The sequence below is a fragment of the Eubalaena glacialis genome, chromosome 4 (assembly GCF_028564815.1).
Source record: "Eubalaena glacialis isolate mEubGla1 chromosome 4, mEubGla1.1.hap2.+ XY, whole genome shotgun sequence".
In the NCBI taxonomy this organism is placed as follows: Eukaryota; Metazoa; Chordata; class Mammalia; order Artiodactyla; family Balaenidae; genus Eubalaena; species Eubalaena glacialis.
Genome location: NC_083719.1, coordinates 78,611,502 through 78,628,384, shown reverse-complemented (window position 1 = coordinate 78,628,384; position 16,883 = coordinate 78,611,502).

The window sequence follows — 16,883 nt, the reverse complement described above, 5'->3', positions numbered from 1 at the left end:
CTGCCACCATTTGATTTGTGTGTGCCTATGAACCAAGGACACAGGGGAGTTTTAAAATGAGAACAACTTGTCGGTATTCCACTTTGTTATTCTTTCTTTTCTCACTTTTATTCCCTTGTTGGTCTTCCATTCTGGGCATGAAATATTAGCTATGTTGACTATTTATATACATACCATGATTAATCTAAGTTAGGGGCTTCTCTGGGCTCTATTAAGACAGCACGTCTAACAAATGAAATGCTGGCCCAGGGGAGCAATTTCATGTGCTGTAAATCTAGTTAACTCCGTTACTGAAGATAAATGCTGTCAGCCAGATTTAAGACTCAGAGATACCTGAGAGATACTTGGTATTCGCTGGCATAAACCCCAAGTTGAATGGCTGTCACCAGTCATCAAGTTACTATTTCAAGGTCATCAGGTGCAATTACATGAAGAGGAAGTTTATGAATGTACTCGTGGCTCAATGTTTGCTGTAACCAAATTGGTCTCCCATTGTGGCTTAACAGCAAAAACATGTAGAATTTACAGTTCAGACTCTTTGCCCTTCCAACCGGCTGCTCCTTGTTCTTGCTCTCACAGCTTCCCACCTCACCTTTGCCCTCTGACCCGTTTTGGACACATACTGGGGACCTTGGGTTTATCCTTTGGACATGATTTTTAGGTATTTTCCCTCTGACCCCACTTTTTTTCTTCCTTACTCTTTGCTCTAGTCCCTAGTGACCTGTTGTCTAGGCCTGGATATAAAATACATTATATTCAATCAGGATTAAGATAGGCTGAATAAATATGTTTTCTCACCAAATACATGGCTTTTAAGGTTATTTTGAACTAATGGGAAACGATACTGTATTATCGCTGTGGTTCTATCCCTAACAACTCAAAAGCAAGAGGCATAGAGTATAGAGTAGTAATTTATATAGTCCCTGGAGACAGACTACCTGGATCTGAAACTCACGTCTGTATTTCTTGGCTATGTAACTTTGGGAAAGTCCCTTAATTTTTCTGTGCTCAGTTTCCTCATCTGTATAGTGGGAATGATGATAACATAGCTGCTTCACAGGGTTACATGAGAAATATTAACTATTTATGTTACAATTTATTGTTGTAGTTCATTACAAAAAAATTTATTGAGGGTTTTCTATGTCAGGCATTATGCTAGATGTTGAGGATAAAGTGAGCACAAGATGCAATTTCTTCCCCCAAAGTGCTCACTTCTATTGGGAGAAAGAAACAAAAAGGCAGCAATAACCTAGTGTGATAAGTCTGTGGGAGGAGTAAGACAAGATGCTTTGAGAGCACATAGGAGCCTAACTTAACCCAGCCCTGGGCAATCCAGGAAGTCTTCTTTGAGGAAGTGACATGACGCTAAGTCCTGAAAGGTGAGAATGTGTTAGCCAGGCAGAGTGGAGATTGCGCTGTAGGCAAAGAGAGCAACACATGCAGAGGTTTGGAGGCAGAAGAAAGGATAGGTCACACTCGGAGGAACAGTAAGTGGTTCAGTGGAGCAATTGTGGTAGAGCCTGGACGAGAAAGGTGTGTAAGGATGAGGCTCTGAGGGAAGGAGCCAGCTGAGGGCATCAGGAGGCAGAAGGACCAGATGGGAATCAGGGTCTGGAGAGGGGAGGTAGAAGAAGTGGCTGGTCAGTGTCCACAGGGTCCAGAAGAGGTAACAGATGGAAAACCCAGAAGAGTGAAATGAGTCAAATAAGGGTATTTACATCGGAAAACTGGTGGTACCCATTTCACAAGGTGTTACATGGGAGACACCAGTGAAGACAGTGCCCCACTGAGAACAGTGCCGGAGACGGGGAAAGGGGGATGGACCAAGGGCTGCTGGAGGGGCCAGCTATGGATCTGCAGCCAAAGGCTAATTAACGGAATGAGGGCAACAGAGCAGAAGCAGCAGCCAAGCTTGTGTGAGTAGTTCCAGCGAGCTGTGAACTAGCTCTTTCACTGTTCCTGAGCACAGGATGGGTGCCGGGACGTGAGGGAGGCTTCGAGCGTGCTGAGAGTAAGGTGGAAGTTGATGTCAAATCGCTCAAACTGTATTAGCCTGAAATATGTTCCTACCCCAGAGAGGCTAATAATTTGTTTCTTTCCAAATTAATAGTCTTTAAATATTTGTCCAAAATGTATTTGTAGGGAAGGTTGATGACTGCATTTGAGGAAGGGAAAATAGTTTTTCCCCAACTGTCCCAGCAATTCACCTGTGGCCCACGGTCATTCCCAGCACTATACTTAATAAGACCCACTCTTTCTTAGATGAGTCATGCACGTTGCTTGAGGTCTCATCCTATTTTTCACCTCAGGAATTTTAACACTGTTCCTCCTAACTCCATACAGTTGTCTTCTTGACAAAAGTTTCAGCATATGTAATTTCCCCCATCATGTGACATTTGCAGTGATGTTTTACCTAGGGGTGACATTAAAGATATTTAATACTCAGTACTATACACATACCATAGACCAATCAGAATGGTGGCTGCCTTAGTGCAGAGCAAGGCCTGGATGCCCTGCTGGGCCAGACATTAAACCTTCTGTTTCTGGTTGGTGAAGAAGTCCAGAGGTGGGTAAGCTGGGGTGGGGGACTTCTGGAAGTCCCAGGAGAGAAACTAGGGAGACCAGAATGGTGGTCTAGAGACTTGTGGGCTCAGGAAAACCGTATGGAAGTATTTCAACATTTTAACTACTGGAACAATTATGCTGTGCATATCTGTTAAATATCAGTGCTAGTTTTGACACCCATCAAAGGTTGGTGCTGTGGTAAACTACTTAGCTCTATTATTTTCTGAGTCCAGCTGTGGGCTTCCATGATGCTGAGAGGAGATGTGCAGGGGCAGATAGGCAGAGAGATAATCCACCTGTGATACGTTGGGTTTACTTGAGAAGGAAAACACATACCCACAAACACATACGTGTGTACATGTGTGCATGTGTGTGTGTGTATTTGCACTAATTACCAGAGAAGTGAAAATTCCCTTCCTCTGTATCTTTCTATGCCCTCTTACCTACAAGACCAAGAAGGAGATGTCTTGGAACTCAAATTCACTTGACTGTGAAAGCAGATCTAAGTGTAGCTCAAGCTCTTAAGTGAAAGAGGTAGAAATAACCCAAAAGTGGCCAAAATTCTGCTGCCATCTCCTCTGGTGGTGAGCCAAAGCTTAAAAACTACATCACCATTTTTTTTTTTTTTTTGGAGCAAAATGGCTGGTTGCTGTGAGTCATGGAGAGGAACCATAGTCTTTATCCTAAAATCAGAGGTTGCTATGCAATTCACTAGGGAACCCCCAGGGGCAGCTTTGATCTGGTCACACCTCTGCCCACCCACTTGGGTTGACTTTTCCTCCAAAGCCTTCCTGTTACACAATTTTTCAAGAGTGAGAGATTCAGTGTATCCTGTGAAAATAGTTTTGACAGAATTACTGTTTACATTTTTGCAGCTCAAGTGCATGGGATATTTCTTCAACTTTCCTCATCATAGGCAACAAGATTTAGTGGTGAGTACCTTCATTATGTTGTTATTATAATAATGACAATGCAAACATGTAATCTGTTCTCCTATCCCATGTGTTTCTTTAATGCTAATTCACTCAAATGAATTGTGTTATAAAATAAACTGAAGCATATTAAAAATGTTAAGAGTTTGAGCAACAATTTGAATCAGGCCTCATCAAACCAGAAGTGTCCGGCATGCTCTACCAACAGGAGCTAGGGGAAAGACTTTTTTTTTTTTTTAATTAATTAATTTATCTATCTATTTTTGGCTGTGTTGGGTCTTCGTTGCTGTGTGCGGGCTTTCTCTAGTTGTGGCGAGCGGGGGCTACTCTTTGTTGTGGTGTGCGGGCTTCTCGTTGCGGTGGCCTCTCCTGCTGCAGAGCATGGGCTCTAGGCATGTGGGCTTCAGTAGCTGTGGCACGCGGGCTCAGCAGTTGTGGCTCATGGGCCTAGTTGCTCCATGGCATGTGGGATCTTCCCGGACCAGGGCTCGGACCTGTGTCCCCTGCACTGGCAGGCGGATTCCCAGCCACTGCACCACCAGGGAAGCCCCTAGGGGAAAGACTTTAACAGAGAAGTGGAAGCAAAGCTAGGAAATTATTTGATTGGCTATAGTTTAAGCAGTTGCTTTATCTGGGGAAGACTAGTTGGCTGTTTGTGATTGGTTTCCTTAGGTTTTCATTTCTTAACCTTGAGACATTTACAGGCTTAGGTTTTGGTTTGCTTAGTAGTCTGCTAACATATTAGAACCACCTCATTCTGTTGGCTTCCTTGTTTGATTAACGTAACATATGTGTTTGTAAATTGGAGAATGAGGTCAGTGTATTGTGGAAGTTGAGTGGGTTCATACATAATTTTCCTCAGCATGTTAATGTTTTAAAGCCAAGCTTTCTCACAATTAGAGAAAAAGCTTCTCAGTATATTAAAACTTAAGATAAAAGCTAAAAATTCTGCAGAAATACCTTTCCTTTTTATAAAATGTGGCTTGTTATAGGCTTCAAGACTTGCTGCATTGTCTACGTTAAGCTCTCTGGGGAGTTGCAGGCAGAGAGGAAGAAGCCGAAAGATATTTACTCCATGTTAAAAGAGAAATTAATGATAAATTAGGCTGTTCTTGGATTGTATTTTAAGTTTTGGATAAACTGATTTCTATAGAACTGTCTTCAAGGACATTCATTTCAAAAGAAGAAGGAAGCATGATTTTAGTGTGAAAGGCCATACAATTTGAATGATTGAGATTCTATGTCAAATGCCCATGGAAATTTAACCATACTAGCATAATTTCTTATTAGGATTCTAACTGGTTTTGTTAGGGTGCTGATTTCAAAGTTGCATTTTTTTATTGAGATATAGTTGATTATATTAGTTTGGATATACAACATAGTGATTCAAAATTTTGATAATCTCCATATAAGGTTATTATAAAATATTGGTTATATTCTCTGAACTGTACAATATATCCTTGTAGCTTATTTATTTTATACATAGTAGTTTGTGCCTCTTAATACCCTACCCCTATCCTGATCCTCCCCTCTCCCCACCGGTAACTGATAGTTTGTTCTCTATATCTGTGAGCTTGTTTCTGTTTTGTTATGTTCATTCATTTGTTTTATTTTGTAGATTCCACCTATAAGTGATAACATACAGTGTTTGTCTTTCTCTGTCTGACTTATGTCACTAAGCATAATATGCTCCAGGTCCATTCCACATTGTTGCAAATGGCAAAATTTCATTCTTTTTTATGGCTGAGTAGTATTCCATTTTATATATACACCATATCTTCTTTATCCATTCATTTGTTGATGAATGCTATGTTGCTTCCATATCTTGGTTATTATAAATAATGCTGCTATGAATATTGGGGTGCATTTATCTTTTCCAATTAGTGTTTTCTTTTTCTTCAGATATATACCCAGGAATAAAATTGGTGCATCATATTGTAGTTCTATTTTTAATTTTTTGAGGAACATCCATACCATTTTCCATAGTGGATGTAGAAAGTTATATTCCAACCAACAGTGTACAAGGGTTTCCTTTTCTCCACATCCTCACCAACATCTGTTATTTGTGGTCTTTTTGATGATAGTCATTCTGATACGTGCGAGGTGATATCTCATTGTGGTTTTGATTTGCATTTCTCTAATAACTTGTGATGTTGAGCATCTTTTCATGTGCCTGTTAGCTATCTGTATGCCTTCTTTGGAAAAATGTCTACTCAGGTCTTCTTCCCATTTTTGAATTGGGTTTTTTTTTTTGATATTAAATTGTATGAGCTGTTTATATATTTTGGATATTATCCCTTTATTGGTCATATTATTTGCAAATACTTTCTCCCATTCTGTACATTGTCTTTTCATTTTGTCTGTGGTTTCCTTTGCTGTGCAAAAGCTTTTAAGTTTAATTAGGTCCTATTTATTTATTTTTGCTTTTGTTTCCTTTGCCTTAGGAAACAGACTCAAAAAAATATTGCTACGATTTATGTCAAAGTGTATTCTGCCTATGTTTTCTTCTAGGAGTTTTATGGTTTACAGTCTTACATTTAGGTCTTTAATCCGTTTTGAGTTTTTTTTTTTAAATGGTATGAGAAAATGTTCTAATTTCATTCTTTTACATGTAGCTGTCTAGTTTTTCCAGCACCACGTATTGAAGAGAATGTCTTTTCCCCACTGTGTATTCTTACCTCCTTTGTTGCAGATTAATTGACCATAAGTGCATTGGTTATTTCTGGGCTCTCTCTTCTGTTCCATTGATCTATTGTCTGTTTTTGTGTTAGTACCATACTGTTTTGATTACTGTAGCTTTGTAGTATGGTGTGAAGTCAGGGAACATGATACCTCCAGCTCTGTTCTTCTTCTCAAGATTGCTTTGGCTATTCTGGATCTTTTGTGTTTCCATACAAATTTTAGAATTATTTGTTCCATTTCTGTGAAAAATATCATTGGTATTTTGATAAAGATTGCATTGAACCCATAGATTGCCTTGGGTAATATGGTCATTTTAACAACTTAAATTCTTCCAATCCATGCACACAGTATAGCTTTTCATCTGTTTGTGTCATTAATTTCTTTCATCAGCATCTTATATTTTTCTAAGAACAGGTCCTTTACCTCCTTAGGTAGGTTTATTCCTAGGTATTTTATTCTCTTTGATGTGATGGTAAATATATTGTTTTCTTAATTTCTCTTTGTGATAGGTCATTGTTAGTATATAGAAATGCAATAAATTTCTTTATATTAATATTATATCCTGCAACTTTACCAAATTCATTGACAAGATCTAGTAGTTTTCTGGTGGTGTCTTTAGGATTTTCTATGTATTGTATCATCTGTAAACAATGTCAGGTTTACTTCTTCCTTTCTGATTTGGATTCCTTCTATTTCTTTTTCTTGTCTGATTACTGTGTCCAGGACTTACCTTACTATGTTGAATGAAAGTGGCAGGAGTGTGCATTTTTGTCCTGTTCCTGATCTCAGAAGGAATGCTTCCAGCTTTTCACCATTGAGTATGATGTTAGCTGTGGGCTTATCATATACAGCCTTTACTGTGTTGAGGCATGTTCCCTTTATACCCACTTTGTGGAGAGTTTTTATCATAAATGGATGATGAATTTTGTAAAAAGTTTCATCTGCATCTATTGAGATAATCATATGGTTTTTATTCTTCATTTTGTTAATGATGTGTATTACATTGCTTGGTTTGTGAATATTGGACCATCCTTGCATCCCTGGGATAAATCCCACTTGATCGTGGTGTATGATCCTTTTAATGTATTATTGCATTCGTTTGGTTAATATTTTGTTGGAGAATTTTTACATCTATGTTCATCAGTGATAGTGGCCTATAATTTCCTTTTTTGGTGCGATATCTTTGTCTGGTTTTGATATCAGGGTAATACTGGCCTTGTAGAATGAGTTCAGAAGAGTTCCTTCCTCTGAACACCTTTGAAATAGTTTGAGAAGGATAGGTGTTAACTCTTCTGTAAATGTTTGGTAGAATTTACCTGTGAAGCCATCTGGCCCTGGATGTTTGCTTGTTGGGAGTTTTATTACTGATTCAATTTCATTACTAGTAATTGTTCTGTTCATATTTTTTATTTTCCTGCTTCAGTCTCGAGAGATTGTACATTTCTAGGTATTTGTCCATTTCTTCTAGTTTGTCCATTTTATTGCTGTATGGTTGTTTGTACTAGTCTTATATGATCCTTTCTGTTTCTTTGGTGTTGGTTGTAACTTCTTCTTTTTCATTTCTGATTTTATTGCTTTGGGCCCTCTCCTTTTTTCTTGATGAGTCTGGCTAAAAGTTTATCAGTTTTGTTTATTTTCCAAAGAACCACCTCTTAGTTTCATTGATCTTTTCTATTGTATTTTGGGTTTGTTTTTTGTTTTTTGTTTTTGTCTCCATTTCATTTATTTCTGCTCTGATCTTTCTTTTTTTCTCTCCGCTAACTTTGGGTTTTGTTTGCTCTTCTTTTTCTAGCTCTTTTAGGTTAAAGTTAGGTTGTTTATTTGAGGTTTTTCTTGTCTCCTGAGGCAGGCTTGTATCACTATAAACTTCCCTCTTAGAACTGCTTTTGCTGCATCCTATACATATTTGATTCTTGTGTTTCATTTTCATTTATCTCCAGGTATTTTTAAATTTCTTCTTTGATTTATTTAGTGATCCATTTGTTGTTTAATAGCATATTGCTTAGCCTCCATGTGTTTGCGTTTTTTGAAGTTTTTTTCTTATAGTTGATTTCTAGTCTCATAGCACTGTAGTCAGAAAAGATACTTGATATGATTTCAAATTTACTGAGACTCGTTTTGTATCCTAGCATGTGATCTATCCTGGAGAATGTTCCATGTGCACTTGAAAAGATTGTATATTCTTCTGCTCTGGATGTAATGTTCTATATATATCTATTAAGTCTGTTTAGTCTAATGTATGATTTAAAGCCAGTGTTTCATTATTGACTTTCTGTCTGGGATTTCTGTCTATTGATGTAAGCTGGGTGTTGAAGTCCCCTACTATTATTATGTTACTGTCAATCTCTCCCTTTACGTCTGTTAGTGTTTGCTTTATGTATTTAGGTGCTCCTATGTTGGATATCTGTCTATCTATCTATATTTATTTATTTACAATTGTTATATCTTCTACTTGGATTGATCCCTTGATCATTATGCAATGTCCTTCTTTGTTTCTTGTTAGGGTCTTTGTTTTAAAGTCTATTTTGTCTGATAGAAGTATTGTTACTCTGGCTTTCTTTTGATGTCCATTTGCATGGAATACCTTTTTCCATCCCCTCACTTTCAGTCTGTGTGTGTCTTTAGATCTGAAGTCTCTTTCAGGCAACGTATATATGGGTCTTGTATGTGTGTGTGTGTATACAGCCTGGGGGTAGGGGCAGTGGTTAGAGCAGGATTATTTAACTCAGGAAGGAGTCAGAAATGTCCATGACCACATATTTCTTCCAGTGAGGTGATATCCTTCAAAAACCCATCTTTTACCATCCTTTATAAGTAAATGCTTCCTCTCCTTTAGGCACAAATGCAATTGCTACCATTAATAAAAGTCTGCTTACCTTTCTAAGGTCATCTTTTCTAAGAACTTTTCAGTACTTTGAGGTTGATTGATCTTCAGACTTGACTTGTAACACTGTCTTGTACCACCTTAGGCACTCTGCTCACAAAAACAAATTTTAAAATAATGTGTGGAGAAAACAATCTTTCCAAAGCTACATTTCACCGTGAGTCCCAAATTTATGTCTGCCACTGACCTGTATAGAAAAGGAACTTGGCCTTTCTAAGTTTGTTCTCTAGTTTACAATGTGAATAAATACAACTCATATTATCCAAAACCTTTCTGGGGGAAAACGGGTCCATTGGGCCCAATTAAGCTGATCATAGCTGCCCCTCTTACCTAACAGGTGATTTTATAGCTTCTAGTTCTTGGCATTTGTCTATCTTTACACATTTATAACTAAAGATAAGTATACAAGGCATTGATACTGACCTTTGGAATATTTTTTTGAACTCTATAGTGTACGTGTTCTTAATATGCGTGAGGTGAAGGCAAGTTTAGCCTTTCTGTTTTGGCCTCATCTAATCAGATTTACCTGCAGACTTCTGGTTTATTTCTACTATAGTCTAGTTTCTGTTCTCCCCTACCTTCTGTTCATATGTTGTTTCAAACTAGAGCAGAGAGCACACAACATCTGCCCTGGAATCAGTGACCCCAATCCTGTCCTTAGAGAGCACTGGTTTGCCCTTCCTTCTTTGGTAGACTTCTAGACCTGAAGATTGGTTTTCTCTTCTTGGTTTTAGTAGAGCTTCTGGCCTTGATCCTTTGTCTTCTTTACTCTGTATTTGTTGAATGAATGAACAAGTACACATAGCTCAGTCTAATCCCCCAACCCTGCCCCTAAAGTAAATCAAGGGACTTGATTTTTGGCCACGTAAGAGAAATGTTTTAATAAAATATCTCTAGAAAATCAAATTTAAAGTCATCTACAGCCTACAACATATATTTTGCCTTATTGTGGGTAAAGTGCATTCATTTTTCAAGGTAGATGAATCATAAGATAATTTAAAACAGTTTAGCCATGAAAATCCCTGTAGCATGTGCAGAACTAAGATTAAATTTAAGGCAATAATAATTCCCTGTCAGGAGAAAATGGATATATTTCATCAAGGTAGTTCAGTTGAAAAGTAATTGACTCACCATTTCTATTCACATTACCATCTGAACATTGTAAAACTAAATTAAAAACTATGGGATTGTAATATGGTTTTTTGAAAAGTCTATTTTAATTGTCAGACTTGAATATGACACTTTGCATCTAAAATAAGTTCTGTTTTCAAAAGTAGGAAAGCACTGAATTATATTTATGGAAACATAATACCATTTTTGGTATTAAATAGAAGTACTATATCTTGTCATAAAATTTTAACTAGAAAATTCTGGGAATGGAGTTTTTTCAATATTTCTCTCAAAACAAACTTAAGAACATATCTTTCTTAAGCTACAGACCTAAACATACAAAAATTGTATTTTTTTTTGTATCTTGGGTCCCAAACACACCCAATGATAGAGACTTACCTTTAGAAATTCAGGAGTCAATGCAGGGTTTTATTAGTGAATTCCTGGATTCTCTATCCCTTGTTCAGGGTTTATTTCCTATCTAGAAGTGGGGAGAGGGCTTTATGTTACATACAGATGGGGGAGGTTGGAGATGGGCCCATTCCTCTAACAGAATGCATCCTTGCTGGCATTCCCTTCTCATAAAAATAATATTACTCATTTATGTTATCACTGCCAGATTTCATGCTCCTGAGTATATATGGCCAGAAAAATACAGTGACAGTCTCCTTGTTACAGCAGATCAGGGAATCTAATAACCTTGGTCCATTGCAATAGAAAAAGTGAGAGTTTGGAAGTGAATCCAATTTAGGCTTCTCCCACAGAGAGAACTTGATGTTTGTTGGATGAATGAATGAAAGAATGAATGAGTAAATAAGTAAATGTTTCTATTGCTGCAGTTTTGAGGACCAGGAGGCTATTTATCCCCTTTCCATGTAACGGAACTGGTCTAAGTTTATTTATCACTTGCTCTCTTCTCAGCTGTCAGAGGACTTGCTGCTTGCCATTTACCTGTGCTGTCCCTGCCACTGGTCTCCTTTACTCTTCCTGGTTTTTTTCTTCTTTTTATTTCCTTTGGCTCTTGTTCTTTCTCCTATGTGCCTCAACTTTCCTGAGAAAAGCTTAATACTTCATTGCCCTTTTCAGCCAGACTAATCATGCATTACTGGCCCCAGTGTAAGACACAGAGCTGTGTTCTTTGGCTCCTTGTGACTGTGCATCTGCTGCTTCCACACTGGGAAGGCATGTCCTAATTGTTCTAGTTCCAGGGCTCATGAGGCAGGTTGCCAGAAAACAGAGATTGTACTCACTGTTCTGGTTGCATACATAAGGCAAAATCAGCATCTGTGTGTAGGTCTGCTGTGTCATGCTTGTAGGTTGTTTGAACACAAACCTATAGGACCCAGGCTGGGAAAACAAAACAAAACCAAAAGAGGAAAAACAGCATCAAGAGGGAGGAGATATGGGGATATATGTATATGTATAACTGATTCATTTTGTTATACAGCAGAAACTAACACACCATTGCAAAGCAATTATACTCCAATAAAGATGTTAAAAAAATAAAAAGTTAAAAAAAAAATTACCCAGCCATAAAAAGGAACAAAATTGGGTCATTTGTAGAGACGTGGATGGATCTAGAGACTGTCATACAGAGTGAAGTAAGTCAGAAAGAGAAAAACAAATTCGTATATTAACGCATATATGTGGAACCTAGAAAAATGGTACAGATGAACCGGTTTGCAGGGCAGAAATAGAGACACAGATGCAGAGAACAAATGTATGAACACCAAGGGGGGGAAAGCGGGGGGCTGGGGGGTGGTGGTGGGATGAACTGGGAGATTGGGATTGACATACATACAGTAATATGTATAAAATGGATAACTAATAAGAACCTGCTGTGTAAATAAATAAATAAAATAAAATTCAAAATAAATGAATAAAAACCATGACTTTTGAGCTCTAAAAAAAAAAAAGAAAAATGTTTGATGTTATCTATTGATCAAGCATTCCAGTCTAACTACAGTGGTAGACCATGCTAAGCACTGATCTGTCTCCTAAGTTTGCAGAGGGCTCTAGACTTTTATTTTCTCAGTGATTAGTTTCTAATCTAATTAATTTGTAAGTTCTGGTGTCCCTGCTCATTCTTCATCAGTAGGAGACCCCGATGTCAGACACGTGCAGTCCAAGTTCACCCCCTTCTCAAACTCATGCTTCAACAGAGACAGAGTTATTGCTTAGAAAATTGCTTTCAGATAATCAGCTCTAAAATCGTGCCTTCAATTAGAAGAAAAGTTCGTTTAGTTGTTATAAAGCATTCATTAAATATAGACCATAATTTGATTATCCCAGGCTTTTAATTACCTGAAATCTTTTCTTATCAGGAGTAATGTTCATGTATATCAAATAGATATTTTTGAAGGAGTAGAAAGAAAAGTGAGAGAAACTGAGCACACCAAGATGTTTTCTGACTCCCTCAACCTCTATTATTAGGTCTATGACCCTAGGGCAGCATTTTACAAAATGCATGGCATGGAATGCTGATATGTAGTTGGGGCAGAGTCGGTGGCGGCAGGGGAGGCGTGGTGGGGTGGGGACTGTGGGGGTTTCTGTGGACTAATAGGTTGGGAAAGCAGTGACCTAGAAAGGGTTGAGGAGTTTAATTTTGTATTTTTATTTTTTGCAAGAGACTTTAATAACAGAGCCTTTATTAACAATGCTAATACACAGTTTAAATCTCAGGAAGAAACACATGCAACATTTCCCAGCGTTATTTCAACAGAATGATAGATCTTGCTGTCCTGACATTCTATGGAACACACTCTGGGAAGTCTACACAAAGTAATAAAAAAATTATTAGGACACATTTAAATATGGTATTTAGAGTAAAATGACAGTTCAAAGTTAGTAACACAAAGAGCAACACAAAGGCATTAAGAGGTATACTGAAGCAATTACACTTGGTCCAACTTCACCAGAATTCATTTACACATGTATCAGTCTTACCAGTGTTATTAGGCAGCTAAACTAAATACACAATGTTGATGTGTACAGTTAGCAGAAAATTCAATGAGTTATTTAAAAAATCATCAAGATTTAATGGAAATCATTCTTGTTTAGCTTCTTCTTATTCAAGCAGCCAAAGTTTTATTTAAGTAGATTGAGGGAACTTCTATTTCAAGTTTACGAAAATATAGTAATCACAAAATGAAGCTTAAAGGGTTTATAGGGCACTTCTCCCCAAATTTGAAGTTTTTATTATAAGAAGAAGGTTTCATCAGGAAAACTTTCTCATAAGCAGTATTTTAGCATCCAATTTATTTCTCTCATCTCTTCTTATTTACAAATATTAGCTTTCAGGTTATCTGCATATTTTTTAAAAGGATTTTTCTCATTTGGACTTAACTTTTAAATGCTATTTTCCTGGACACTCATTATGCCATTTCAATGACCAACTGATGATAGCATCCAAATAGGGCCTCAAGTTCACCATTTGTTCCAGTTTTAAATTTCTTTACATCATCAACAGCACTCTCAAAATCAACTAATTCTTTTACCATTACTTCTCTATTTCTGAGTTCTAAATTTTGATTCATTTTCTGGTTGGCTGGATAGGGGAAGAGATGCTGCAGGTCTGGGAAAGAGAATAAAAAGATTAAATTGTCATTCACAACATTACTACTCAGTGTGTGATCCTGGACCAGCGGCAACAGCATCTCCTGGGAGCTTATTAGAAACGTAGAACCTCGTACCCCGTCCAGACCTACTGAATCAGAATCTGCGTATTAACAAGATTCCTATGAAATTCAGATGCATGTTAAAGTTTAAGAAGACCAGTTCTCAAACTTGGTGGCAGAGTGCAATAACCCTAAGAGTTATTAAAAAGTGCTGATGCCTGGCTTCCCCTTGCAGAGATTCTGATTGAACTGGTATAGGGTCTGGCTTAAGCATCAGGATTTGTAAAAACTCCCTAGGTCATTCTCAGGTACAGAAAACTTTGAGAATCACTGGTCAAGGAGAGTGGAAGGGTAAATAGACCAGGGCAGTGGTCCTCAATCTTTGGTGTGTATCACCCCCAAATAAAGCAGTAAAGCAATACAGAGGGCCAGGCTGCTGAAGTAGGATAGACCCTGAGCCCTTGTATGTGCCAAGTGTCCCAGCTGGCTCTGACAAACACCAACATTTAACAGCCACTGGACCAGGAAACCGTATATAATTATCGGCAGCTTTCAGGGCCTCTGAAGTTTTGGGGGATCTCCCTTGGGTTCTGTTTTTTATGACTTAGAACACTGATACAAGCGTCTGTATGGTTATTGTATTACCTTCCTATTTTATCACCTAATATGTATCTAGAACTGATTCTTCCAGGGATTAAATCATGCCCTGATTGTTTGCTGGCCTAGTACTGCTAAGAACATTTTTGTATATGGGATCTTTAAGGAAAAAAAAAATTCAAAGATTTAAAATTTTGTATTCATACAATTTCTTTCCCTCTCTTCTCAGAACATACATGAAAATTTGCATGTACAAATATATTCAGATTCATAGACGGTTAGAGCCAGAGTTTTAGGCTCTAAGACTGTTAGTTCTTAGACATGATCTAAGCTAATTGTCATTTTCAGTTGAGGAAAGGGAAGACTAGAAGGAGTGTGTGAGTACCCCAAGGTCACACAGAGAATGACACAGTATGAACAATAATCCTGATAATCTTTAAAAGTTTGAGTAGATAAACCTGTCACAACAGCCTAAACTATGTGGGTTAATTATAAGGATAAATTAGTCCAATAAAAGAACCAAGTTTACAGGTAATATATTTACTGATGTGCATATAATTAATAACTTGCAACATAATTAGACCCAAATGGTGAGGAGTTTGAATAAATGACTATAATTACTGTTACTTTTGCACTGACATCCTTATTTTTATCAGATATTCTATCCCCAGTTTTATTCTGTATTATATACAATCAGCACGAGCTTAGTTTTTCCCCAATAGCATCCATAGCTGTCCTATGAAACGTACGTGCCATTCTGTAGACAAGTTTGTAAACTTTGAGCAGTAGAAGCCTTAGCACCCCAGCGTATCTGGGAAGAGGCTCAGATACAATTGTCTTTGCCCCATTTGCTCTCTCTGACACCTCTGGCTCTCTTCCCTGCTCCTCAAAGCCGCAGTATCTGAGCTTCCTTACAAGATCAAAGATGAGTACTTGGAAATAAACAAACCTAGCTTCCACAGTGTTTGGATCAATAGGCCTTTTTAAATGTTTGAGCAATTCTCTCCAAAGGAGGTAGAGAGTGGCAGCAGCCATGCTGGGCAGAATTCTGAAAATAAGGTTTGTGTTTTTCACACTCCCTTGCCCTCCACTCCACCTGTGACCCCCTCAGTGTCTCCCAACAAGCACACGGTGCCCTTGAACTGCCCTCTGGTTGCTTGGTGTTCCCCCACTGGAACTCTTCTACCAGGCCCGCCCTCTTAAATTTTTTCCCACATCTCTCAGGGACTTGAGTATCTGACAGATTTAGATTTAGATTCATACACGTTCATAGTACATTAATAGACGACCACATTATTTTAGGTTCTTTTTATTGCACATATGGAAAAACTGGTTGTGACTAGCTTAAACAAAGAAAAAAATTTAATGAAAGAAAAATGAATGGGAGGGAGAGGTGTCTCGGAGAATTTAAGAAAGAATTGCATCACTTAGCCCTGGGAAATGCAGGCAACAGGGCAGGAAGTATACTTGAATCTTACCCAAGGGGCTGACATTAAAGTGACTCATCTCCATGGCTGTGTTGGGGTTGGTTCATAGTGGCTTGGGAAAACCAGTTGTTAAATTTGCTGGAGTTTTGCAAACCAAATGATATTACATTAGTACCTTGAAATTGGCCATGATGTATTTACACCAAGGAAATTGGCAGATGCTACAAAAAGCATTACCAGCATACTACCACTCAGCTCTAACTTTGTTCCAAACTTCAAATTCCAAAGAGCTGTATTGGAATGATGCAGTTGAAGTGTCCATTTCTGTGTGTAATTATGTATGACCAGGAGAACAGGTTTATGATATACAGACATAGCAAACTGTATATCAATGGTGCCCTCAGGAAAGGGGATCTTTATGAACTGGGCAGCCACCCAAGGGCTTTCTGCACAGTTGCTATCCCTTTGCAGATAATATATTTGCTTCTTAATCAGGGTTAAGCAATTAAGAAGTTAGGAAATAGGACGTGTGCCCTTACTGGGAGAGAATTTATGTACCTAGCCATGACTGTGATGAATGCTACAGCCACTCCAGTGGGTCACAACTGACTGCACGTTGTAATCACCTGGAACCTTTAAAAATAGACCAATTCCTGGGCCCCATCAGACGGATTCTGCTTTAACTGAGTGTCGGTATGTTTTAAAACACCTCAGCATGGTGATTATAGTTAACAATATTGTTTTGTATGTTTGAAAGTTGCTAAAAGAGTAGATCTTGTGTTCTCATAGCAAGAAAAATAAATTTGTAACTATATGTGGTGGTGGATGTTAACTAAATCATTTCACAATACATACATGTATCAAAGCACTATCTTCTGCACCTAAAACTAATACAATATTACATGTCAATTATATCTCAATTTAAAAAAGAAGAAGAAAGCATCTCATATAATTCCAATTGCAGCCAGGATTGAGAACAACTGAGGTTATGAGCTGACATCATTAAGGGCCATAGGGAAGTGAAATCTCTACATGATTGTCACTTGTTGCTAAATCAGAACTGTTATCT